At 49.1% G+C, this 26,191-nt stretch overlaps 1 protein-coding gene and 2 long non-coding RNA genes across 6 annotated transcripts in view; all 3 read right to left on the bottom strand.

Annotated features, from left to right (window-relative positions):
* The window catches only part of FGD5 (FYVE, RhoGEF and PH domain containing 5), a 129,393-nt gene that overhangs the window by 75,985 nt on the left and 27,217 nt on the right, over positions 1–26,191 (bottom strand). The window lies entirely within an intron of this gene.
* Positions 3–6,188, bottom strand: LOC146397439 (uncharacterized). Its single transcript, XR_014823867.1, has 2 exons — positions 5,391–6,188; positions 3–4,792 (listed from the first exon to the last, which is right to left on the bottom strand). It is a non-coding gene; the product is annotated as an uncharacterized LOC146397439 (long non-coding RNA).
* LOC146397440 (uncharacterized) lies at positions 11,638–19,751 on the bottom strand. Its single transcript, XR_014823868.1, has 2 exons — positions 17,309–19,751; positions 11,638–14,837 (listed from the first exon to the last, which is right to left on the bottom strand). It is a non-coding gene; the product is annotated as an uncharacterized LOC146397440 (long non-coding RNA).

Below are 26,191 nucleotides of genomic sequence, written 5' to 3' on the forward strand. Positions count from 1 at the left end.
AGTTTATTTTTGTTTATGGTGTGAGGGAGTGTTCTAATTTCATTCTTTTCCATGTGGCTGTCCAGTTTTCCCAGCACCGCTTATTGAACAAGCTGTCCTTTCTCTATTGTATGTCCTTGCCTCCTTTGTCATAGATGAGTTGGCTGTAGGTGTGTGGGTTTAATTCTGGGCTTTCTATCCTGTTCCACTGATCTCTATTTCTGTCTTTGTGCCAGTACCATACAGTTTTGATGACTGTTGCTTTGTAGTATAGTCTGAAGACAGGGAGCCTGGTTCCTCCAGCTCCATTTTTCTTTTTCAGGATGTCTTTGGCTATTGTGGGTCTTTTGTGCTTCCAAACAAACTTTAAAATATATTGTTCGAGCTCTGTGAAAAATGTCCTTGGTAATTTGATAGGGATTGCATTGAATCTGTACATTGCCTTAGGCAGTATAGTCATTTTGATAATATTAACTCTTCCAATCCACAAGCGTGGTATATCTTTCCATCTATTTGTGTCATCTTTGATTTCTTTCATCAGTGTCTTACAGTTTTCAGAGTACAGGTCTTTTGTCTCTTTAGGTAGGTTTACTCCTAGGTATTTTATTCTCTTGAATGTGATGGTAAACGGGACTGCTTCCCTAATTTCTCTTTCTGATCTTTCCTTGTTAGTGTATAGAAATGCCGTTGATTTCTGTATCCTGCAACTTTGCCAAATTCATGGATGAGCTCTAACAGTTTTCTGGTAGAGTCTTTAGGATTCTCTAGGTATAGTATCATGTCATCTGCAAATAGTGATAGTTTTACTACTTCCTTTCCAATTTGGATTCCTTTTATTTCTTTTACTTCTCTGATTACTGTGGCTAGGACTTCCAGAACTATGTTGAAGAGTAGTGGTGAGAGCGTACATCCTTGTCTTGTTGCTGATCTCAGCAGGAATTCTCTCAGCTTTTCACCATGGAGAATGATGTTCGCTGTGGGTTTGTCATATATGGCCTTTATCATGTTGAGGTAGGTTCCCTCTATGCCCACTTTCTGAAGGGTTTTTTATCAGAAATGGGTGTTGGATTTTGTCAAAGGCTTTTTCTGCATCTATTGAGAGGATCATACGGTTTTTATTCTTCAGTTTGTTAATGTGGTGTGGTCTTATTATATTTTTATCAAGTACTTATTTCTGCCCTCTGGGAATGCCACGATGAGATGCTGGAATGCTGGAATGATAGACAGATGGGTTGGGGGGAGGAGCGGTGAGGAGGGGGCATCTGCTCTCTGGAGTGGCTGTGCCAACTCTAGCCCAGGCCTCCTGCGGGCAGAGCTGCCGTTGCCTCAGGCCCTGGTCCAGGTGGGGGAAGCACACTGGGTGGGGTACTTCAGGAGAGACGAGACTGAGCCTTAGGCTACAGTGCAAGGAGAGGCCCTTCCTGCTGAGTCAGGCTGGGACTTGGGACCTTTGCTGAAGTGTATGCTCTTGGACAAACGTCTCCTTGAGCAACGGAATACAAAGAAACTAGAAGAGATTAAAAATAACTGCACACATGAACAAGAAGATACAAAAAGACCAAAACCCAAGGACCACTTCTGTGGTGTCAGGTGTTGGGATGTCAGGAGTACACAGCACCCACCACCATTTAAGGGACCCACTCACTCTCTCAACAGGGAGGGGGCAAGGGCACCTGTTTCTTGTTTCTGTTCCCTCCTGATGCAGGCCCAATAATAACAATAAAGACTAGTCAGAATTCCTCATCTGGCCTCTTACCAATTTCTACTGATTAAAGAGTCCCAAGCAACCGGGTGGGTAATGCTGGAGTTCCTTCCTGACAGACCATGGATTCCCTACTCCAAACACCCAGAGCCCAAGAAATACAGGGTCTTCCAGGAGTAGGATAGTGTCCCCTGGTCCACACAGGGGCCAAGAGGTCAGACACAGCAGGGACAAGTGGTCTGTTCCTGCTTGGGCTTCCACTGCCGTAATATCTATGTATGTACATACGTGTGTGTTGGGGGGGGGGGTTGGTAGCTGTGTGCAGAGACAGAATCCTGACCCAGGCTGAGACACGACCCACTCTGCTGTCCAACTGGACCCCTCTGCATCCATACCTCTTTCTTCTTTTTAAAAACTGACTTTCTTGTCCTTATCTCTCAAACTATGTGAGCAAGGTACTCTGCAGCAAGCTGCACATGTCCTATGGAGGTGTACAAAGGCACGTAAGATCCTCTCCGCCTGGGGCTGCCCTCTGCCTCCTTCACTGCCCCTGAGCACACCATGGGGGCCACCGGTCCCCTCCTCTAAGGAGCTGTCCCAGCCCAGCATGTCAGGAACACTGCACATATTTAAGGAGCTCAGAGCCATACTGGGGCAAGTGACTGCTTGGATGGTCGCAGGGACCCCTCCCTCCTGAGTCACATGTGTCTTCCAAAGGGGAATGGAGCGCGGCTCTCACTCCAAGAGGAAAGGCCACATCAGGCCCCAGCAGGAGCCCATTATGTTCTGGAGGACAACCCGTAATGGTGAGGGATGGAGCAAGTTCCCTGTGCCCCAGATTGCCCCTCCTCCTCCTCATGAGGATGAGGAGGTATATGGCAGGCCTTTCCCATATGGGGCTGAGAAGGAGGGAAGGATTCCCACAGAGCAAAGGGGAACTCCATCCTTCCAGGCAGCAAGATGGAAATCTGAGCATCTTCTGCACAGCCAGCCAGCCGCTGCTTGAGCATTAAACCTTTCCTGAATTTACCTTCAAATCTTGCCCAACTCCATTGGCATCTCTATCACAGCCTCATGGTGCAAGCCATCTCTTGCCTGGACATCTGTAACAGCTGCTTCCCTGTTGGCTCCCATTCCAGCCTGGCTATCCTCTGATCTGTTCACCCAGCGGCCAGTGCAACCTTCTCAAACCCAATTTGATCTTGTCACCATCTTGTTTAAACCATTCAGGGATATTCCAGTGCTCTTGGGTTTCTGCTCCACCTGGGACATGGGAAGATGGGCATCCTCAGGCCTCAATGCTGCTGTGAAGTCTCCCCAGCATCAGCCAGGCATCACGGACATGGGGGCTCTGCCTCTATGGGCAGGGGTCTGGAGCCCCCAGAGCACAGCCGTGGATGATACTGGGGAGAGAATTCGTGGAAGCCAAACCCCCAAAGCAAGGGAGGGGCCAGCTCAAGGTCATTTGGCAAATCTGGGCCAGCACACGCTGCCTCTAAAATGTCTCTGCCTACATCTGATCCCATTTTAGAGATGCGAAAACAGGCACAGTCAGGTACCTTAGTGCACTGATGTATGGAGTGGGGTCTCAGGTTGCAAGGGCAAAGGGTGCTATTATTCTATTTCCTTTTTGAGAGGCAGCAGAATGCAGTGACTAGAGCTCGCACTCCTGGGTGGGACTGCCTAGGTCCAAGTCCTGGCTTGGCCACTTACTGGCCACGTTTAACCTCTCTAAGCCTCAGCAGTGCTCAATCCACTGAGCTGCCAGAGGATACAATGAGCTAAATAATGCAAGATGCTGAGAACCATGCCAGCACATCATTACTCCATAAACGTGAGCTCTCTTCCTTACCAGCTTGGCCTGGCTGCACACGGCTATTCCATTATTTACCAACTGTTGTCCAAAGTCAGCTCATTTTTGACATTGCTACTATGCTGATCTCATCCTGAGTGATAACACCCATGAAGTCACAGTCTGCATTCTTCTAACACTTTAAAATAAGCCATATGATGATTAATCTATAACGTGTTTGACTACAATGACCTTGCCTTTCCCTGAAGATGCACAGACCTTAGCAATAAACCCAGTTACCGCTGACCCACCATTTGTCCTAAGTCCAACCTCAGCTTAGGGCCAGACATGTGGCCCAGGCTCTTTTTACCTTCTTCCTCTCACGTCCTTTTCTAAAAAGATCATGAGACAAGGGTTTGGGTGTTCTGATAATATTCTAGCTCATTTATTTCACTGTCCTATTCAGGGACTGTGAGCACAGCAGATGGGAACAAACTGCCATTAAAAATATGCTTTCACTACATATAAGAGCAAGGGTAATCCAATGCCTTGACAGAGTCAATGAAAGCTGCAGTGACAGACCTTATCTTGGACTGAAGTCATTAGTTAAATAAGCAAATCAAAATAGTCTAAGACCACAAATGTCAAGAGAACTGCCTCTCTAGACCTTTGGTATTCGCTACAGACTGATTTTCAAATGCAGGGGAGGAAAAACACCTCCAAGAAATGTTTTCTTAACAACGTCTACCCAGATTCTCTGACAGGTCCTGAAAAACTCACCTCCTGGGTGAGTAGCCACTTCTTCCCTCGGGGGACAGACTGGGACCCTCACATAGCCCACCCTTCTCCCCAGCCCATCAACATGAACATCTGAGACAGATCCTTTGTACAGTGTGCCCTCAGGAAGGCTGCCAGGTTCTGCATTTTTGGCTTTTGGTCATTCAGACCCTGTACTGTAGGTACCGTTAATGCAGCAGTGAACTAATAGACATCATCTGTTTTACAGCCTCTCTAGTCAAAATGCCCATTATAACAAATGAGGTGCAGTCTCCAGACACCACCTATGAATGTACGAATCATTACATACAAGAAAGCTCTGACCCCAACATCTACCCACCTACTCACTCACCCATCTCAACACTCTTTTTTTGTCTTTTTTTTTTTTTTTTTTTTGCTATTTCTTGGGCCGCTCCCGTGGCATATGGAGGTTCCCAGGGTAGGGGTCCAATCGGAGCTGTAGCCACCGGCCTACACCAGAGCCACAGCAATGCAGGATACGAGCCACATCTGTGACCTAGCGTCTGTGACCTACACCACAGCTCACGGCAACGCCGGATCGTTAACGCACTGAGCAAGGGCAGGGATCGAACCCGCAACCTCATGGTTCCTAGTCGGATTCGTTAACCACTGCGCCACGACGGGAACTCCTCAACACTCTTTCATCCACTCTTTCACCTATTTATCCACTCACCCCCTGCCTCCTTTTCTCCTTCTTTTCTCCATCCCTCCACCCAACCATTCATCTCCCGTTCATCTGTCCAACTACTGAGCCACTTAGCATGTATCGTGCATCCATTCATTCACCCATCTATCTTTCAGCCTTCTATCCATCCACTCAATTATTCAGCCTCCCAATTATCCATCCATTTCCCTACTCAACTTAATCGACAAGTACGAATTAGCACCAACTTCAAAGTGCTAAGACATGGAGGAACCAAAAGTGACTAGGAACTCTCCTTGGTCTGCAGAGTATGGTTAAGAGGGTGGGCTCAGAAGTCAGATTGCTTGGAGCTCCCATTGTGGCTCAGTGGAAATGAATCTGACTAGTATCCATGAGGATGCAGGTTCGATCCCTGGCCTTGCTCAGTGGGTTAAGGATCCGGTGTTGCCGTGAGCTATGGTATAGGTCACAGACACAACTCGGATCCCATGTTGCTGTGGCTATGGTGTAGGCTGGTAGCTGCACAGCTCCAATTCGACTCCTAGCTCGGGAACTTCCATACACCATAGGTGTGGCCCTAAAATGGCAAAAAAAAAAAAAAAAAAAAAAGAAGAAGAAGCCAGACTGACTCCCAGCTCTACCACTTCAAGTAACTTACTTAAACTTTCCATGCCTCAGTTTTTTTGTTTTGTTTTCAAATCTGTAAATCACAGGTAATGATACATGCCAGGAAAACAGGCAAAATGCCACGTGGTCAGCACTGTAAGTTTAGAGACCAAGTGGCCTAGAACTTTGGCATCAGATCAAGGAGAGTCACTGTATGACTTCAGGCAAGTCACCCAACCTCTCCGTTTCTTATCTGTAAAGTGGGGAAGACTATATAGGTTCATTGTGGGCTTCAATGAGAACATGATGGTAAAAGCAGCCATTGTCTGGCACATAGTAGGTCCTCTATGGCCAGCTCATGGAAGGGCCAAGTTCTAAACTCCTGAACTAGTGTCCACAGAACTGTATTCTCCCTCTGGGTTGACTTGTACTTTAAAGGGAACACAAATTAAAGTTGCCCAGAGCTCGTTACCTTAAATGACTCTCCAAATGAGCACAGTCCTTTCCTGCTGCCTAGAGTAGTAAAAGGACATGTGCATCCACGTGGAGGGACAAGCACTGTGTAACCTGGCCCAGGGCTGTCTGGCTCTGCCCATTAAATCCCGTCCTATGTGACACTCACTAGGAGCCATAACCCTGAGCACAGCCAGAATGGCCCAATAACTCATAAAGAGGGAACGCTTTCCTCCCTGGGAGCCTCCTGGCAGGCACCCTGGCCCCATTCTCCGCCCTTGCTGGTGCAATGATGTGTGGAGGTGGCCAGTTTGCAGCTGTAACGTCCTCCTCCTGCTGAGCTCACCAGCATGGAGGGAGGGGCAGTGGGCTTTGGGGCTGAGATGGAGGACACAGGACGACAGGCTCGGTGAACACGACTACCCGGCCACCCTAATCAGCAGAGCAGTGGGGAAGACTTTGCAAGCTGGCAGAGGAGAGGGCAGGGTGCAAAATGAGGGATTTCCAAATCCTCAGATATTTAATCCTGTCCGTCGTCCACTCCCCAGTCGTGCATCACCTTCAACATTCACTCAAATGTCCCTCTACACCTTCCGTGGGTGGCATCTTCTGCCCTGATACTTCCTTGTCACTCAAAACTGAGTCCTCACATGTTTCCCTTCTTCAAAGAGACATGGAGATTTTCATGGATACAGGTAATGTTTACACTGTAACTGGGAACTTTATTTTTCTTTTTTGGCTGCCCTGCAGCATATGAAGTTCTCAGGCTGGGGATCAGATCCAAGATGCTATTGCGATCTATGCTGCACCTACAGCAACACTGGATCCTTTAACCCACTGTGCCTGGCTGGGATCGAACCTGCATCCTGGTGCTAAAGAGATGCTGCTGATCTTGTTGTGCCACAGAGGGAACTCCATAACTGGAAACCTGAAGTCTGATACAGTGGAAATTTCCCAAGAGGATGGGGGTCAGAGATCTTGGAGCCCTGGATTTAGCTAAGCCACTGCATAGTCTGGGCTACATGGCTGTAAAATGGAGGTGGAGAACACCAAAACCACGTGTTACAGCAGACGGTAAGCATCCGATGGCTTGGGGGCCAGGCTCTGAGAGCAGCTGCTGTCCTGAAGTCTCTCTGCTCCTGGAACGAGCCTCTGTTTCGCTCCCTTTTGGAGGGAATGGATCCTACCCTAGGGTCAGCCAAGGGATAGTACTTGTAATGCTTCCCAGAAACATGATGGAAGGAGAGGCTTTTTAAAAATTCAATTTCCATTTTCTACTAAGTAAAACCAGAAGTATAGGCCTGCTCTCTGTCCTGCGACATCTCCAACCCTCTTCTTAAAGCACAGCCTCAGTGGCTTTATAGGGATTTCTTTTCCTATTATAACAGTGTAAGGAAATATAATTCACATACCATAAAATTCACCCTTTTAAAGTGTACAATCCAGTGTTTTTTGTTTGTTTTGTTTTGTTTGTCTTTTTGCCTTTTCTAGGGCTGCTCCCACGACATATGGAGGTTCCCAGGCTAGGGGTCTAATGGGAGCAGTAGCCTCCAGCCTACGCCAGAGCCACAGCAGATCCGAGCCTCGTCTGCGACCTACACCACAGCTCACAGCAACGCCAGATCCTTAACCCACTGAGCAAGGCCAGGGATCAAACCCGCAACCTCATGGTTCCTAGTCGGATTCGTTAACCACTGCGCCATGACAGTAACTCCCAGTGCTTTTTAGTATATTAGAGTTGTGCAACCATAACCACCATCTTACTTAGAACATTTTCACAGATCCAGAATGAAACTCTGTAGCATTTAGCAACTGATCACATTCCTCCCTGGCAACAACTAATTTACTTTTTTTTTTTTTTTTAACCACTAATTTACATTTTGTCTCTATGGATTTGCCTATTCTAGACATTTCATATTAACAGAATTATACATTATGTGTCCTTCTGTGTCTGGTTTCTTTCACTTAGCACAGTGTTTTCAAGTTCCATTGTGTTACAGCATGTATTCATACTTCACTCCGTTTAATGACCAAATAATATTCCAGTGCATGGCTGGACCAACTTGTTTATCCAACCATCTACTGATGGACACTTGGACTGTGTCCACTTTTGGTGAGTAGGAATATGCTCCTGGGAGCATTCAGGTAAAACTGTCTGGCTGGACATATATTCTTACTTCTCATAGGTCACCCAGGAGCGGAATGTTGGCATCACATTGTAATTGTATTTTTAACCTTTTGAGGACCTGCCAGGCTATTTTCGCATTCTGATGGCAGTGTTGAGGGTTCTGACTTCTCCACATCCTCACACACACTTGCTATTGTCTTTTTTTTTTTTTTTTTCTTTTTTTAGGGGCATATTCAACTAGGGGTCGAATGGGAGTTGTAGCCACTGGCCTATACCACAGCCACAACAACGCCAGATCTGAGCCATGTGTGCAACTTACACCACAGCTCATGGCAACACCGGATCCTTAACCCACTGAGCAGGGCCAAGGATTGAATCCGAGTCCTTGTGGATATTAGTTGGGTTCGTTTCTGCTGGGCCACAATGGGAACTGCTATTGGTTTTTTTTTTTTTAATTTTTTTTAAATTTTAGCCTTCCTAGTGGGTTTGAAGTGGTTTTAAGAGATTGTCAAGGAATCTGGTTCTCCCTGATTCCAGCTCAGCCTCCTCCAGCCCTAAACAAACACTACTGTGTTTCCTAGTCAAAGAAACACGTAGCTGTGACTATGAAAATCTTTTCAGATAATCAATTGAGGTTCAGAGTTCCAGCGAGGAAAAAATGAATACTTTTGGAAAAGCTGCAGAAAATGACAGACTGATATGAAGAGGGAGCAGACAAGAGAAAAACCATAAGCCAGAGCCCCAAACTCACCAGCGTGATGCTCTCAAGATTCTGGCTTCGGGAAAGAGCATCTGCCTCATGCAGGTGGGGGCTCCCATGAGGACAGTGGGGGCGAGAGAGACCTGCATTCCTGGCTTTCAGCAGCAGCACATGGCCTGACCTTGGTCAGACCATTGACCATGGCACTCTGGCCACCTTTGGGGCCATGGGAGGGGATAATGGTGTTAAAGGCAGTGTTAGGATTCCACCTCCTGAGACCAGGCCCAATTCTGCCACTTGTCAGCCCCAAGACCCAAGATCAAAGGCTTCACCTGCCTCTGTTTCCTCACTAGTAAAATGGGGATGACAAGGGTAGTAATCTGCTCAGCATTTACAAGACAATGCATGGGAATGACGCCGGTGAACTGATCAGCATGGTGCCTATAATCAACTTGAGCTAAAAGGGCTAAATTAATCAGGTAGCGCTCCTGGACACTGTGCACACCTGGGTCCCAGTCCCACCTCTGCTACCAGCTTGCTGTGGGACACTTGGGGTATGGGCTTCCTCTCTCTGGGCCTCCATTTCCTCATCTATGAAGTAAGGGAGTTAAGGACCTCCAAAGACTCCTACCACCTTGATGTTTTGCGAATCTGTGTCCAAAGGGGTCCCCTGTGCACCTGAGGAATTCTGTCCTAGTGGTTCCTGCCACATCTCTGCACTGTCACTTGACATGCAGTCAAACCACCAACTCCCTGGCACCCCCACATCTTTGCATCTCCCATCTCTGCACGTCTTTCAAGGCTGTTTTGGAATTCCTGCCCATTCCTCCTCCACGTGCCCCTCAAGGTCTTCCACATGCCGCCTTTTCTAGGAAGGCTTCTCCACCTCTTCAGCTGGAAGGGGCTCCTGTCACCGTTTCCATGCTGTGACTACAGAAACCTGTGAACCTGGGTCTGTTCCCTGCCAGTCCCCAGTTCTCTGCAGGCAGAAATAGCAGACTCACAATGTGTTTCTGTGTCTTCCCCAGATGGCACATAGCAGGTGTAGGTCAAGCATGTGCCCAGCAACCATCCTACCCAGCTATTCACCTGCCTCCCCGCCAGCCTGGCAGTGAGGCCTCACTCCTTTTCCACAGGTCTGGCAGGAGCCTGGCACACAGCAGGCGCTCCACTACTGAGCGCAGCATCCTTGGGGAGCTTTTCTGCTAATTAGCTGTAATTCTACATTGCTTCGAATACGGCGGAGGGTGGAGGTGGAAGAGGCAGCCCATGGACCAGATCTGCTTCACCCATAGGTTCGGTGGATGCCAGAGACTAGTGCCTGAACAACGGGTTCAGTTTCCTCACCCGCAAGACAAGCTCAACGGCCAGCGCACCTGAGCGCCAGCCCAGAGCACAGTAACTCAGACACATATTTCTCCTGCCACCTCTGCTCTGGGATTCAGAGGAAGCCAGAGCATGGGTAGGTGGGAAGGGCAGGGAGCCATGGCTGCCTGCCCCTAGCAGCTGGAGATTCATGAGGGGCACTCTAATCTGACAAAGGCATACCACACCCGAAGCTTCTTGGGCTACGAGAGGAAGTCTGTGGCTTGTGTGTGTGTGGTGGTCTGAAAGCAATGCCCTTTCCCACCTCTCCGTCCACACCGACACAACCAGATAGTAAAACAGTGGCAGCAGCAATAGTAGCAGAAGCAGAAGCCAGTGATCTTGAGGGCTTACAAAATGCCGGGCACTTTATGAACTCTTCTCCATTGTTGTTTTGTAGATGGAGAAACAAGGCAGAGGGGATAGGTGCAAAGCTGGGATCTGAACACAGGGAATCTGCCTTCAGAGCCTATCCCCTCAATGGTCTGCCACACTGCTTCTCCCAGCAGGAGTGGCTGACATGTATCGAGCATGGAGCTGCACACACCTCATGGATTATGCCCTTTGACCTCTCAGCCACCCAGTGGGACAAGCCCCGTCGTCCTCACCCCAATCCTTCACTTGTGACGCTAAGTGACTCCCCAGGCCCCTTCTGCTCTTCCCCAGACAGAACCACAAACAGGTGATCTGCAGCGGGGCCACTCAGGAGACACGCTCGTTCATCTGGTTCACTACTGCCTTCTCTGTGCCAGGGAGACAAACATGCAAATGTGCGACAGGTGCCAGACACACCTGGGTCCACAGTGCAGCTGCATGAGGCATAGTGGACACAGGGTGTATATACACACATTCTTTTTCCTATTTTTTTCAATTATGGTTTATCACAGGATATTGAATATAGTTCCCCATGCTATACAGTAATACAGTAGGACCTTATTGTTTATCCTCACTCTGTATACAACAGCTTGCATCCGTTAATCCCAAACTCCTCATTCATCCCTTCCTCAGACCCACTCCTCTTGGTCCATCCATGTTGCTGGAAATGGTGCCATTTCATTCTTTTTTATGGCTGAGTAATACTCCATTGAATATATGTACCACATCTTCTTTTTTTGCTTTTTAGGGCCACGCCCACAGCATATGGAGGTTCCCAGGCTAGGGGTCAAATCAGAGCTGTTGCTGCCAGCCTACACCAGAGCCATAGCAACACAGGATCCAAGCTGTGTTTGCAGCCTACACCACAGCTCATGGCAACAATGGATCCTTAACCCACTGAGTAAGGTCAGGGATCGAACCCCCAACCTCATGGTTCCTAGTTGGATTCATTTTCACTGCAGTACAACGGGAACTCCTGTAGCACATCTTCTTTATCTATTCATCTGTCGATGGATACTTAGATCGTTTCCATGTCTTGCTATTGTAAGCAGTGCTACTGTGAACATAGGTGTGAATGTATCTTTTCAAATTAGAGTTTTTATTTTTTTCTGGACATATGCCCAGGAGTGGGACTGCTGGATCATATGGTAGTTCTAAATTTTGTTTTCTGAGGAACCTCCATACTGTTTTCCATAGTGGCTGCACCACCAACAGTGTAGGAGGATTCTCTTTTCTCCACACCCTCTCTAGCATTTGTTATATGTAAACTTTTTAATGATGGGCATTCTGACCAGTGTGAACACCTGCTAATGGACTCCAGGAGAAAGCGCCTCTGGCTGTGTCTGTGCATGTACCTGTGAACAGACATGGATTTGGGAAGTCCCCAGATCTGAGCTGTTGCCTCCACAAAGGCACAGTGATTTGCAGTAGACAGAACACCAGCTGCCTGCTCCATCTGACCTGAACCATCTCGCAATTGCTGTTTGCATTGTGCCTGGTGTGGCAGACATGGAGGTGGAAAAGATATCCTTTCTCTGCCCCTGAGGGGCCCATAGCCTAGCAGGGACACAATAGACCAGCAGGAGAAGGTGATGAGGGCTACAGGCACAGGAAAGGGGCCCTCCTATTGTGTGTGTGTGTGTGGGGGGTCCCAGGAGGGGTCCAGCCTAGGGGAGACATGAATCAGTCTGAAGGTTGAGCCGGAGACAGACAGAAAAAAGAGTGTTGATGGGGGGAGGCTCCAGGGAGGTTTGCATGAAGGCAGAGGGAGAAATGTTGGGGCCTGCGTGCCCTGGATGGGGATGATGGGAGGAGGGGCTGGCCAAGTAGTAGCATCTCAAAGGCAGTTGGACTGTGTATCTCAGGTATGACAGAAGCCAGCAAAGGTTCTAGCGGGGGGAGAGACGACACCAACCAGTTGCTGCCGGGAGAGCTCGCTCTGGCCCTCCCTGGGGGCAGGGAGATGAGGGAAGATTGGCCCTGGTCCAGGGTGGCGGCGGTAAGGCGTGGGGGTGTGGGAACAAACTATTATCCTCATTTCAGAGATGAGGAAACTGATGCTCTGAGATGCCAGAGGACTTGCTCAGCGTGACCCCGTGAGTGAGGGGCGGTCCTAAGACTTAAATTCAGGCCTTCTTGCCCCAGAGAGAACCCTTGTCTCTCAAAGGGCAAAATCAGGGATATGAGAGCAATGCAGCAGTGCCTAACACCTGGAACTGTCTCAGGGAATGGTAATTCCCTTTACAGTTTCTATTCAGGCTTTTAAAAAATAATCCGTGCTCCCACTAAAACCAGGGTCAGGTTTTACAAAATTTCAATTCACGCGCATGTCTCAGGCTCCTTTCTGTGGCTAAAGTGAGACCCATCTGCACTCCGGGGTCACAGGGCTGAGCGGGGCTGGCCTGTGCTTCTTTCCTCTCACAGCTGAGCTCTGCATTCTGCTGTATATTGGTTAGGGCAGCAGCAAGTCACCCAGCTAACAGGTGGGGAAACTTCAGTCCAGGGCAGGACCAGGGGCACATCTCGGTCATGAGGTGCAGCCTCATGCTCCCAGGAGCCTCCCTGAGGAGGGGAGGTTGGAGGCTTGGGGCACTGGAGGCCTGCAGGGTGTGGCTGTCCTGGAGGAAAGAGGCAGGGCTGCCTGGGAAGTGGGACCTTTCCCTTCAACAACAACAAGAAGCCTGTCCTTGGGGTGGGAAGAGGGGTACCCGCCCTCAGCGCCACCCCAGGCCACCAGGCCCCGGACACATCTTCCACCCTCCTCCACCCCCTCCCAGGCCTTGTCCTGCATTTCCTGTAAACACCCGCACTTCCTCCTGGGGAGGGCCTGCCAGTGGGGGGGCACGCCCAGTGTCCTGTGAGCTGCACACAATGGCTGGCCCTGTGGCTGCAGCAATAATCCCACACCCCAGGCCTTCCCTGGGACCGGGAGAAAGGCCACACTTGGTTATAGCCAGACAGTCCAAGGCTGTGCTGACTGCCAGGTGTGCATTCCTGGAGGGAGCATGCTGGTGAGGACTGGGGCCTCTGGGGTCAGCCAGCCTGGGCTACCAAAACCTCTGCAACTTACAGCTGTGCAACCTGGGCAATAGGTTTCTGTGCCTCAGTTTTCTCATCTGTGAAATGGGGGAGAATAACAGTACAGGTCTCACTGAGTTTTTGTGACAATTTAGTGAGATAACATCCAGGACAGTACCTGCAATATAGTAGCTATGTTATTGCTTTAAGTGTTTACTAACCGCTTCATTGAGGACAGACCCACACCTCCAGGCTATACCTACCAGGGATGCATTCTGGGGTTGGATTTCCAAGCTTGACACCATTCAGAGTTAAGAAGAGCTGTCAGGAGTCAGGAGACTCTTGTTCTGCCAGTAACACCCTATGACCCTAGGCAAGGCCACTTCCCTTCCCTGTGCCTTGGTTTCCTCATCTATAAAATGGTGATGAAAATCCCTGCTTTGCCCACCTCCTGGGTTGTTGGGAGATCAAATGAGAGGGTAAACAGGAAAGCAAACCAATGTGTTACACATTTAAGGTAGAGGTCAGCCTTCCCAATCATCACAAAATATCACATGTGATGATCAACTCTGTATCTCTTTGTGCAAAACCTAACATGACAGCTACACAAGAGCTTCCTGTGTAACAGCCCTGGCCAAGCGCACCTACCTGTGTGACCTCTCACTCCCTCCTTGGGTGCAGGTGATACCATTCCATGTCACGAATGATAAAACTGAGGCTTCACCCTAAAACTTCATGCTCTAAGAATGAGCTGCACAGGATTTCCTCATGGCACAGCACTTTATGGCTACAAACATCTCAGCACTCTCCCTGAAGACCTGTAACATCAGCATCACCACCTCCAGCTAAGAGAGGAGAAAGTGAGGACCAGAGAGGCCTGGTGACCTGCCCAAGGTCCCACAGTAGAGGAGAAGCAGCATGAGAATGAGTGTCTGGTCCCAGAGGGGTCTCCCCCACTCAGACAAGGCCTGCTCCCTGGGCAGTGGTGGCTCCCAACTCCAGACCGGTAATAGTACCGGTCAACCTTGGGTGTGTGTGAGCAATTTTGGGGGCCTGCGGCCTAGTGTCTGGAAGTATTTATGAACCAGGCAGCTAAGGCCTGTGAGTGTGTGTGTGTGTGTGTGTGTGTGTGTGTGTGTGTGTGTAGCTGCTCTAAATATGGGTTCTGGGGAGTTCCTGTCATGGCTCAGTGGTTAACGAATCCGACTAGGAACCATGAGGTTGCAGGTTCGATCCCTGGCCTCGCTCAGTGGGTTAAGGATCTGGTGCTGTCGTGAGCTGTGGTGTAGGTTGCAGACACGGCTCAGATCCCGTGTTGCTGTGGCTCTGGCATAGGCCAGCAGCTACATCTCCAATTAGACCCATAGCCTGGGAACCTCCATATGCCATGGGAGCAGCCCAAGAAATGGCAAAAAGACAGTACATACATACATACATACATATGGGTTCTGAGAGTTGGGCTGTGATGCCAGTTGGCACAGCCTCCTACATGCCCAGGACAGAGGCTGTGACAGTGGAAAGCTGGGGAAACCACCACCCCACAGGCCATTCTGGCTCAGGGTGAAAGAAAGTTCTGGAAAAGAGGTGATGAGCTGGAAAACAGAACTCTTGAGGATGGCATGGCACCTTCCTCCCTCAGTCCATCCTCCCAATCTGGCTTTTAGTCCTCCGTTGGCCCCTGAGCCCCAAGGCCAGTTGAAACATATTCTTCTGTGTGGTAAAACTGCAATCCAGGTTCTATGACGACTTTAGGTTCCATGATGACTTTGTCCCCAGTTAGCAAGTCAGGAGAAAAAGTCTTATGTGAAACAGGCTGGAAGTATCTTAACTGGGGAAGAATTTTCCTAAGCGTCACGTTTACCTAAAGAAACCACAGGGCTGGGTGGGCCCAATTCCCACCTCAGTGTCTACCCCCAGCCCCAAATCCACCCTCTGACAGGCCACTTCTCATCCCCTCATGGACCCCCTCCCCCAACTTCAGTCTTAGCCTCTCTCGAGATTTTGGATTCATTCTGCCACTAGTCAGGGAGGAACTGGGGAACTTCATTCAGCCCCACAGGATGTGAATATAAAGCATTATCAAGCCAGTGTTCAAACCATGGAGTCTGAAAGAGCATGCTGACATAATCACTGCTCCAGAGCCCACCTCAACTGTGCTCTTTCAGATTCAAATCCTCCCTTGTAACCTTCCTCCAGGGTCTGGGAACCCGTCTTGATAAGATCTCTGACACCTCAGGAGTCCTGCTACATTTATCCTACCTGCATCACCTGTTTCCAGACTCCTTGGTTTCAAGAAACTTCTTAAACTTCTGAGAGTAGGAAGAAGAACTAACAGATGAAAGTGCAATGATATCACAGCCTTGCATGGGACACAAGAACCCTGTCCCTGGAGGTAATCAAATGCCAGCTTGTTGAGAACTGAAGCATGCAGTGAGTTCCAAGGCATCCCCATCATGAAAGTCCCTTCCAACCCTAAGGTAACTAACCTCATGAGTTTTCATTCAAACTTCCCAGAGTAGAATAAGTTATGGGTTGATGTGATTGGCAAGTTGAGGACGAATTCAAAAACGCAGCTGGATGAAACCATTCCTACAGTCCACCCCAAACCAGAGGGCGGAGTGAAGAGTCCCCATCTGCCTTCAGAACACTTACCATGGAAATGACCTGGAGTGGGGTTAGGGGCATCAGGAGGGGTCTGTTAACATGTGTAAGTGACAGAAAAGGAAAACAAAAACAAAACCCTCTAGAAGCTCTAGACATTTTCTGAGTGAGCTAAGCAGAATTTCTGTTAGAACCCGTCTTTGCCAGCTACTCCTAAACCCAGGTGTAGGGACTTCCCTGCACACCTTAGAAAGTAGTCAGACACCAGTCGCAGGCTAATGCAACTGACTGGACCAGCAGTATCTAGTTAAGAAGAAAGACAGGCAAAGGATTTTCCTGGAAGGGAAAGCAGCACAAAGGCACAGAGACAGGGTGTGTGAGACTTTATCTTAGGAGACTGGATTCAAGCACAACACTGCAGTAGTTCTCTATAGACAGTGTTTAATTTGTTCTCCCAACAAGGTGATAAGGCAGAATATTGGCTCTGAGGTTCAGAGACATGAAACTACAAAGCTCAGATGACACATCCATGTAGCCAGGATTTTAAAATAAGTCATTTAATGGAACCCAAGATGCTCAGGCACTGCAACCTGCATCTACATGTCCAGGCCAGGCATCCCCAGAGGGACCCTGTCCCTGTCCCTTCCTTTACATAAATACAGGAGTGTCAGCCGAGTCCCAACACTGTCTCCCCTCAGGAGTGGACTTGACCAAGAGGGACTTCTCGCTGCTGGTTAAGAAGTCACAGGGTTAGGGGAGTGGTTCTCCCAGGGTCCATCGGGGTCCCTGTGGGAGTCTCTTATAAATGCAGACTCCTGGGCCCAGCACCAGACTCTGTGGATCAGAACCTCTGGGTGCAGGTCCTGGAAATCTGCATTTTTTAATAGTTTTTGTTTTGAAGGCACAGTGAGAATTGAGATACACTATAGCTATTTGGAGTAGATAAACCATGAGATCCTGCTATACAGCATAGGGAACTATATCTCATTACTTATTTTATTTTGTCTTTTTTTAAGGGCTGTGCTCATAGCACATGGAGGTTCCCAGACTAGGGGTAGAATCAGAGCTGCAGCTGCCGGCCTACACCACAGCCACAGTTATGTAGGATCCAAACCTCTTCTGCAGCCTACACCACAGCTCACGGCAACGTTGGATTCTTAACCCACTGAGCAAGGCTAGGGATCAAACCCATGTCCTCATGGACCACTGAACCACAATGGGAACTCCTATCTCATCACTTAATGATGGAACATGATGGAGGATAATGTGAGAAAAAGAATGTATATATAGATGTATAACTGGGTCACTTTACTGTACGTTAGAAATTGACAGAATACTGTAAATCAACTATAATAAAAAATTTTTAAGAACAACAACAACAACAACAACAACAACAAAAAAACAAAAAAAGAGATACACTATAGCTAAGGGTGGAGGCTCAGTTCAAATCCCAGCTCCCCTAGCCATGCAACCCTGTGCAAACCCTGTGCAGGCCACTTCTGTTCTCTGAGCCTCAGGCTCCCCATCTGTCAGGCTGGAACCCCTTCCCTTCAACCATAGGGTTGCTGTGAGGTCACAGGACGTTAGACGAGCTCTCTGTGTATGCAAAGGTGCAGATCCTAAGAGACCTGTGTTCCTTCTGAATACAATCCTTCTGTATTTGGTCTACAGAAGCAGAGCCCTGATGGGGAAGGGCTAGCTGTGACCTCATCAACGGGGTGAGGTGGGGTGGTGGCAGGGTAGATCCAGCTCCCCCCCACCCCGCCCCCGCCCCAGCTCCCCAGTCTGGCGTCAAGCTGCTTGGCATCCAGATGGCGCTGTGCACGCAGGCTTGTTGCAAAGCCCTGGGGTGGAGGGCTCTCTGCAGCCGGGTCTGACTCAGCGTCAGCCCCCAAGAGAGTGTCTGCAGAGGGAAGGGGGAGCCCAGCCCCAGATTTCAAGGCCAAGAGGAAAAGACCACAGCAGGAGGACATCTGGCATAGCACATTGGCCTCACACTCCTTCCAGCTAAAAGCTCACGTGTAACACATGCAGGAGGCAGTTTCCAAGCTGCAGAGACCCCAAGGGTTCCTTGGCTGTTGCGTGTAGTACAATCTAGTTCATTTTTGTGCAATTCATATTTACAGAGACCCTGCTGCGTGCCAGGTGGTGCGCTAAGTTCTGGAAGGGGACCCTCCCTTTCAAGGAGAGCCAGAGTCTAAAAAGAAAATAAATAAATCAAGCAAAATGTCAAACATGAAAAAAAGGCAACTTGATTTAGATTCTTGTTCTCTTGAAGAAATATCAAGCAGTCAACTCTCAGGATTTTTAACTTAAGAATAAGAAACATAAGACTTCATTTGATAATTATAACACTTAAAAACAATTCTTTTTTTAAAAAATTTAATAGTGGGGAGAAAGTACAGCACAGAGGTCTCATGGGGGCAGTCTGTCTTGGACAAGATGACAAAGGAACCAGGTCTGACACCTACTCTCCTGCCAACTACCCACCCCTGTGTGCCCACCCAGCACCCACCCACCTTCACATCTACACACAGACTGCAAGTGTGACGCCCCTGCCAGACACGGAGGAGGGGGCAAGGGCCTGCTCACCAGAAGTCTGGGGTATAGGGACCTACAAGCCAGAACAGGCGCACAGCCACAAAACAGGTAAGGTGGCAGAAAGTCAGAGAAGGAGATAGAAACTGTCAGGAAGTTCCGATGCCAGCAGAGAGACTGCCCAGAGATCCCATGAAGGCCTCCAGGGGAAGGGGGTCCAGGTAGACGTGCGTCCCTGGGAAGGATCTGAACCTGCGGAAGGGGTGGCAGAGCAGGAGCGCAAAGAGCACAGTGTGGCAAGGTTCCCAGAGTGGGATGCTCAGGGCGTGTAAAGGGAGGAGGGAACTCCGGTTGAGGGACGGAGCAGAGAGATGTTGGGGGAACTAGGCCCTGACAAATGTCCAAGGCCCTGGGGAGGGCTCTAGGGCCCACCCCACCAGTAAGAGCAGGGTTAGGGAAAGAGAGTTGGGACTCCAAAGCCTCAGGGCCGCCTGAGTGACCTGCCAGACCTGCACTGCTCCCGGGGAGGGGCCACCCTTAACAGCGCCAGCCCCCCAGAAGAGCCTGCCAGCCCTTCCCAAGCTCCCCATGGAGGGGCTGCTGGGAACACTGCTCCATGGTCTGAGGACAACTTGGCAGTTTCAACATGGAGGTACTTCCTTGGGTCCCAGAAAGCTGCAGCTGCCCCCTGGATGCCTATCCAGAAAAAATGTACACTGGACTTAATGTCAGGCTGGGTTACGCCAGAGATGGAAGCCATAGCCCTGGATTTTAGCAACTGCCTGTGTTCTCTTTAAGGAAAAAGGTTGTGGAAAGCAAGGGTCTGGGATGCTCGCACATTGTGAGGGGGCGGGAGGAGGTTCTGGGGCCCTATCACACTCTGGGGCAGATTAGGGAGGTCTGAGACCCTGGCATAACGCAGGGGTAGGTGGGTGGAGGTTCTAAAGCCCAATAAAAAGCACTCTCAGATGACTCAGAACCGTAAGAAGCAGGCAGGAGAGGGCTGCTTTGGGGGGCAGGTACCCCTTAATCCTACTGTGAGGTCAACAGGGCCTGGTGCCTGGTGACAGTGCCTTTCACACCCAGATCCATGGGGGACTTGGGACCACCCCTCCCCCAAGCTGTGTCCTCCGGCTAAGGAAGAAAGCACAGCTGCGGCTTATAAAGATGCCCTTTGGTGTCTGACTTTGTATCTTTTCAGAAATCTTATCTTAAAAAAAATACGTCTTTGCCTTAACTGAGCCTGTTCGTCTCCTTTCCTCCCTCCAGAAATCCTTTTCATGTCTCAGGATCTTGAATTATTCATGCCAACCATAATTTGATACCAACCAGGGCAGAGCAACGTTTAACCCGGCAGCAGGCCCTTAGCACCAGAGGCCACCACTGCTCCTCCACATGCCCCTTCCCGCCCAGCAGCCACTGTTCCGCTGGTATTAATGATTGATCATAACAACCATTCCTTAGTTCCTGTCTTAGAGGCGACCGCTGGCACGGTCAACACAGCACCCTTGTCCCCTGCCATCTCTCCTAGGGAAATAAACCCAAATGCAGAGAAAAAAAGCTTTGCTTACGGATGTTCACCTGAGCACCAAGATATGACCAAGGCCCTAAAGGCACGGTGAAAGGAAATGAGTGCATTAATTTGGGGCATGCCCACCCAAACAGAGTATTTGTGCAGTCCTTTGGCACTGCTGTGGTGGCAGAACACAGCACATCTCTATTAATTTAGTAAGTTATTTAATAATATAGGAAAGCACTCATAAAATGCAGTTAAAGAAAATCAGCAGGGTAAGAGAGTTTATGCACAACATGACTACATCCACCTTAAACATTAGATGTATTTACACAAGACAAGAACAAAATATAACCCGATCCTAGAGGCAATTATGACTGCACTGTGGGATTGTCTTTTTTTAAAATTTGATTTTTAATGGCCACACCCACATCATATGGAACTTCCCAGGTCAGGAATTGAATCTGAGTCACAGCTGCAGCAGCGTCAGATCCTTTAACCCATTGTGCTGGGTGAGGATTGAACCTACACCTTCACAGCAACCCAAGCCACAGCACTTAGCAGCAGTTAGATTCTTAACCCACTGTGCCACAGCGGGAACTCCTTTTTGGGGGGGATTGTCTTCTTTTCAAAAAAATCTTCACATATGTTTGTAAATGGGTGCCAATGTGTATATAAAGTTATTAACTGTAGCATTTTCAAAGGATATCCATCAACAGGTGACTAGCCATTGGAACTCCTGCAGTCACTAAAAAGAATGGGAGCAGATAAAGGAACAATATCTAAAGTGACAAAAGCAGGGTCGGGAAGGATGTATTCAATACCCTTCAATTTATGTTTAGAAGCAGTCAAGGGTTGGGGGAGGGTGTGTATGTGTGTGTATGTGTGTCCCTGCATGTTTGCACACTATAAAACACCTGGGGGTGGGACTGGAGAACACAAGTTCTATGGTATGAGATCTGATTTTTTCTCTGTAGATCTGAATTTCCGAAGTGCACATCGCCTTCTACAAAACATTTTAAAAATGGTTTTTGAACCAAAATGAACCAGTCAAATCTCTCTTCCAGTGGACTACCTCAAGAGCATGCCTTCCTCTGTGGCCAGCATTCTGGCCATTGCAATGACCTCAGTGATTGTGCGGTACCACACGAGACCCTGCACCTCCGCCCTCTAAACACTGTCAGTCAGTCAGAGCAGCATGGGATGGGGTGGGGTTATTCCAAAGGAGAAGGAGAAGGTCCCAGGTGGTCAAACCTCCCAGAACCTTCTTGGGGCATGGGGTGGGGGTGAGTGAACAGTAGGGCCCAGACCACAAACACGGCTACTATCTGCAAATAGTTCCAAGTCTACAAAACACTTTTCACATATTATTGCCCCTGGACCTTCACAACAAGCCTGTGGGGTACCCATAACATCTCCATTTCACAGCAGAGGAGACTTGGACGCAGAGGGGAGAAATGAATTTCCTAGCTCCATCCAACTAGAAGGTGGCAGATCTAGAGCTAGAATCTGTACATTTCCCACTGCCACTTAGGGAAGGGATGGGGAGGTGCTGGAAACACATATTTTTCTTTTCTGGGTGCAAACAAACACTTCTCAGATCAAACATCACTCAAGTCCTTCGTAAATCCTTTTTGCCACATTTCAACTAAATTCCTTATTGCTTCAGACCAGCTGATGCAAAGCTGTGCAAATGTATTTTCCCAGCATCCCAGAGACAAGGGCCAGAACATAGTTCACCCACTGCAGAGGGAAGGGGTGGGGCTGGTAAGTTGGTTCTGCTGTGTTTTTTACCCAAAGTCTTGGGAGAGGGGTATGAGGCCCCCTGGAATGTCACATGGCTCCACTTTCTTCTCCCTGTTTGGACGGTGATGTCTGTAACTTGTCCTATCACTGTATTTGGGGAGCAAGTAACTTGCTTCTTTAGTTTCCCAAGGTCGCAGATGGGGAAGAATTATGCCCCACCATGGATGACAGCCAGAGCCTCACCCACACCATTGAGATGATTTAGATGAGATCTGGGACTTCTAGCTGATGAGACTCAGATTGAGATTTGTAGAGCTGATGTTGGCATGGGATGAGATCTTTGGGGACCCTGGGATGGGGTGAACTCTGCATTTGGGATGAACATGAATCTTTGGGAGTCAGAGGGTGGACTGTCATAGGCAGAATAATGGCCCTCAAAAATGTCCAACCCCTAACCCTAGGACCTAGGGATATTTTGCATTACATGGCAAAAGAGACTCTGCAGATATATTTAGTATTTAATTTTAGAGACATTTTAATATGGAAATTACCCTGGCTTATCTGGGTGAGTCAATCTCATCACATCAGTCCTTAAAACAGAAAACTTTCTCTGCAGGAGTCACAGACTCAAAGTGTAAGAAAGGGTCAACCCGTTGCTGCTTGGGGGCTCCACAGAGAGCGTGAGAGAGAATGCAGGCTGCTTCCAGGAGAAAAACCAGCCCTGGCCCAGAGCCAGCAAAGAGTAGGACTTTAGTCCTACATGGAACAGGGAGCTCAGCCAGCAGGGGGTAGAGACCTCAGTCCTATGTGGATCTGAGGTCAGCCAACAACCTGAGTGCCCTTGGAAGTGAATTCTCTCCCACAGCCTCCAAGTAAAGGCCCAGGACAGCTGACACCTTGGTTTTGGCCTTGTGACCTAAGCAGAGTACCCAGCCCAGCCTCCTAGACTTCTGACCTACAGAACTGTGACATTAAAAAAACAGACATTGTTTTAAGCCAATAAATGTGCAACAGTAAGCGAAAGTAGGCAACAGAAAACAATTATGTCATAAGTAATTTCCCTGAACCCTTTGTTTTTGCAAACAGGGAAACTGAGGTCCAGAGAGCAGAATATAACAAACAGTTACATGGGAAGAGTCAGAGAGCCCAGACTTCTTGGGCTGGTTCCTGCTCGCAGAGGGAGATGCAGGGCTCTATGACTGAAACCAACTGTGGAGCACCTCAACCCCTCTGTGAATGACCATAATCAATCATCTGTCTGGGAGGGGAGTCCACCCAGGCTGCACTTCATTTACATAAAACCCAGATGCTCCTCAGGCCAAAGAGACCTGGATGGGACAGGGCAGAGGCCAACTCAGAGACCAGGATTCTGAAAAGCCACAATCTAGAGAAGGTCTGTCTTCGGCCAAAGACACCTAAACACGTCCCCCTCCCCTCCCCCCACCAATGATTAGCTCTAATTGGCCTATTCAAAGGAAACTAATGCATGCCACCAGGGCACCATGGATTAGAAGCAACTTGAAAATGAAGCCTCCTGAGCTGAGCAGTGGCCTCTCCAGGGATAATTGGGAGGCAGACCTAACCAGCCTTAAAAGACATCCTCACATCCACCCCTTTCCCTTTTCCAACTGTGTGGGACGGGAGTCTCACATAATCCCAGATAATTTCCATAGGCTGATAAAGGCAGTCAGGGTGGGAGAGCCCCAGGCTGCAAGGTTCACCTGCTGGCCGGTACTCAGCCCCCAAGTCTACCCACAGCTTTTGGTTACTCCCTGCCACAGAGAGCCTGGTCTTTAGACACCCCAGGCCCTTCCACTATGCACCTTTGAACTTGCCGTCCCTTGTTTGGAACGCCCCTCCCACACTCCCCTACCTTGCAATGCTTACTTGCCCCTCAAGCCCAGCGCAATACAATACCCAATCTGAACCCTGCAAACACCTCAGGGAAGCCTTTTCTTCAATGCACTGGGCTGTACAGTCTGTGCTGCCAGGATATTGTTCATTTTCCTACTGCACTGATAACTGCATCCAGTTGGCTGTTCGTAGATCTGCCTCCCTTTCCCCACCTCCTGGCACCCCCTTAGGACCATAATTTCAAGCTGTACCTGTGATCCCTGCTCCCAATCCTGTGGAGATCCTTAAATCGATTTGAGTATTTCCTTCTAGATGTGAGGCCCAGTGGATGCTCCTTAAATTATTTGAGTATTTCCTTCTAGATGTGAGGCCCACAAACGTTTCCCAAGGTCAGAATTAGATGTAGTAAAATCCCAGAAGGACAGGCCTGCCTGAGAAAGTCTGTCACCTGATCCTACCCATGGTACCATGGAGGGGACTGAGGTCCGGCCACACAGGTGTTGCTGCGGGTGGCTGAGCCCCTGGGTGCCGGGAGGAAGTCAAGCATGAGTGTGTGCAGGTCAGCCTTCCCCTAGGAAGCCAGGGCTTTGGCCTGAATGCTGTGATGTCACCACAGACAGGCTGGGCTTTCTCATCCAGGGCAGAGCCAGCAGAGAAAGGGCAGGTGCTCTGGAGTTAGACCTGCACACAAACCCAGCTTCTCCTCTTGATACCTGTGTGACCTTAGGCAAGTAATGTCCCCCTTTTTTTGGTCTTTGTCTTTATGCGCCCACAGCACATGGAGGTTCTCAGGCTAGGGGTCCAACTGGAGCTGTAGCTGCTGGCCTACACCAGAGCAACAGCAACATGGGATCCTTAACCCCCTGAGTGAGGCCAGGGATCGAACCCATGTCCTCATGGATGCTGATCAGGTTTGAAAACTGCTGGGCCAAGATGGGAACTCCGTAATGTCCCTGCTTCAAGCCTCAGTTTCCTCATCTGTAAAATGGGAACAACACCTGTGCTTTCCTCACCATGTCCTCCTGGACCTCTCCCTTTATCGAGTTAATTCCTCATCATAGTGCAAGATGAAGCCCCAGTCTCATTTTCTCAGAGGACTTCTCCAGCCACAAACAGGTCAGGGCACCTGTCAGAAGCTCTTAGAACTGCCTTCACTTCTTTAAAGGACAGGTGAATTTAAACAATTACTTGTGCAGTCAGGCATTTCCTACCAGAGTCCCCATGCTGACCATCAATCTACTTTGTCTCTCCTCTCGTCCCAGCACCCAGAGCATGGATGGGACTTGGGAGGAATCTGTGGAAAGTCCTATCTGGGTGGTGCGTCCCTCCAAGATAACACAGTGCCTTCAGCCTCTATTTAAAACTTACGGAGCATCATCCAGGTACCAAGCCCTGCCCAGTGCAGGGACACAGGGATGAGCTGTAGAGGTGATGCCTTGGAGGGGCCCACAGTGCAGTGAGTAGACGGTTCCAGAGACAACACAGACCAGCAGCTTCAACAGAGACATACGTGGAGAAAGTGAAGAGCCCGGAGGAGGGGAGGTCAGTGAGGGCTGTGCTTACCTACTAGGGTCTGGGAAACACAAGGCAGGCTTTCTGTTCCAGAATACTGCCCCATGCATTTAATGGTGCCTGAAATCCCCCATCAGTGTCAGGCCCTTCCTTCTGTGCCCTCACTGTCCTCCTCTCCATCATTACCCTGTGCCTTTATGAAGATGCAGTTTATCCAATGGCGGGAGGAACAGAAAACCAATCCTCTCTGGCCCCAGTTTCCCCCCTCTAAAGTGAGGGAATACTGGCCAATAGGCACATAATAAGATGCTCAATGTTGGTAATTATTATAGAAATGCAAATCAAAACTACAATGAGGTATCACCTCATACTAGTCAGAATGGCCATCATTAAAAAATGAAGTTCCCATTGTGGTGCAATGAGATGGATAGTGCCTCTATAGGAGCAAGGCTGCAGGTTTGATCCCCAGCCTGGCACAGTAGGCTAAGGATCTGGTGTTGCCTCAGCTGCAGTGTAGGTCACAGCTCCAGCTTGGATTCAGTCTGGGAACTTGGATTCAGCCTGGGAACTCCATATACCACAGGGTGGCCAAAAAGGGGAAAACAAAAGTCTATGATAACAAATGCCAACGGGGTATGGAGAAAAGGGAACCCTCCTACACTACTGGTAGGAACGTAAATTGGTACAGCCACTACAGAGAACAGTATAGAGGTTCCTTGAAAAACTAAATATAGAACTACCATCCCACTCCTGGGCATATACCTGGAGAAAACCCTAACTCGAAAAAATACATGTACCCCTATGTTCAGAGCAGCACTATTCACAACAGCCAAGACATGGAAGCAACCTAAACGTCCATCGACAGGAA

This window comes from Sus scrofa, chromosome 13 (genome assembly GCF_054392235.1).
Source record: "Sus scrofa isolate SSC_HxYL_T2T_F1_AM1 chromosome 13, Sscrofa_HxYL_maternal_Yorkshire_Landrace_v2.0, whole genome shotgun sequence".
NCBI classification, from domain to species: Eukaryota; Metazoa; Chordata; class Mammalia; order Artiodactyla; family Suidae; genus Sus; species Sus scrofa.